We start from the raw sequence: 1,372 nt of genomic DNA, 5'->3' as shown, positions 1-1,372 counted from the left end.
TCAAACAAAATATATTTTTGATATCCTGAAGAAATTTAATTTGGAAAACTGTTCATCTATAAAAACACCTATGGCTCATGGACTGAAAATACATGTTGATCTGTCTGGAAAAGCTGTAGATCAGAAAACATACCGAGACATGATAGTTTCTTTAATGTATTTGACGTCTTGTAGACCTGATATTATGTTTTTAACACATCTTTGTGCCAGATATCAGGTTAATCCAAAAGAGTACCATTTAAGTGTCATTAAGCGCATTTTCCGTTATCTCAAAGGGACTGCTAATCTTGGACTCTGGTATCCCAAGGGTACTAGTTTTGAACTGACAGCTTACTCAGATGAAGATTATACAAGCTGTGACATCCGTCATTTTTGGGCGTCAGATTAGCACCTTATAGGATTTTTAAAATTAAGAATTATATTAGGATCTTGTCATGTTGATTAGAATTCATCTGACTTAGTTCCCAAAATATAGTTCAGAAAATCCTATTCCGTTGGGTAACTGATAAAGTTAACTTATGTAATGCAAAATTCATAAAAATTCTCCAAAGAAAATAAAGTTGATATTATAAAAGTTCAAATTAAATTATAAAAAGTTTTATTTGAATGTCCAAATAATTTTACAAAAATTTGGAATTTTGACCTAATACTGATATTTTATCAGTATTTGACAATTATATTTATGTTTTACTTTAAATGGGCCTTATTTTAATAAAAATAAAAACAAACAAGTATGGACTTGGGCTCTAATAAGACCAGCCCATTTCCTTTCTTTAAACCCACATATAAATACTCCATATTATTTAAAAACTCCCATTTTTCATCCTCATTTTGCATAAATCTTTCCTCTCACTAACCTCTCTCTCTCTAAACCATACCCCTCCAGCTGATTTCATCTTCAAACAACATTAACAATATGTCAATCTTGAAGAATATTCAAGATTTCAAGCAAAAGGTATTAGAATGGTTATCTTACCTTTGGACAATAACAAAGATTCTCATTTTCTACACCTTCTTCTTGACTTTGTAATTAAATTTCTGGAGAATTCAAAAGAGGAGATTATACATCAAAGATATGAAAATGTCTTCAAAATGATGATAATCTATGATCCACGAACTTAGAACTCAATGAAAATAGGATAAAACCTCATTGCATGTGGAAGTTAATCATTAAAAGATATATTTTGAAAACTGACAGATTCTGTTAGCACTTGTGTCGACTGTATCTTTCAAAATAAAAGTTCAAATGTTCTGTTTTTTCTTCTAAAACGTACTTTGATGAGTTATCTTTCTAATGCAACTGGTCTCACTCAAAAATATTACGTTTTGAGCCTTCAAGTTCTTGATACAAGATTATGGTGCAAATAGAGCA

Source organism: Cynara cardunculus, unplaced genomic scaffold (assembly GCF_001531365.2).
Source record: "Cynara cardunculus var. scolymus isolate 2C unplaced genomic scaffold, CcrdV1 Un_Scaffold_8757, whole genome shotgun sequence".
In the NCBI taxonomy this organism is placed as follows: Eukaryota; Viridiplantae; Streptophyta; class Magnoliopsida; order Asterales; family Asteraceae; genus Cynara; species Cynara cardunculus.
The sequence above is the reverse complement of the archived record's forward strand: the minus strand, read 5'-3'. Positions refer to the sequence as shown.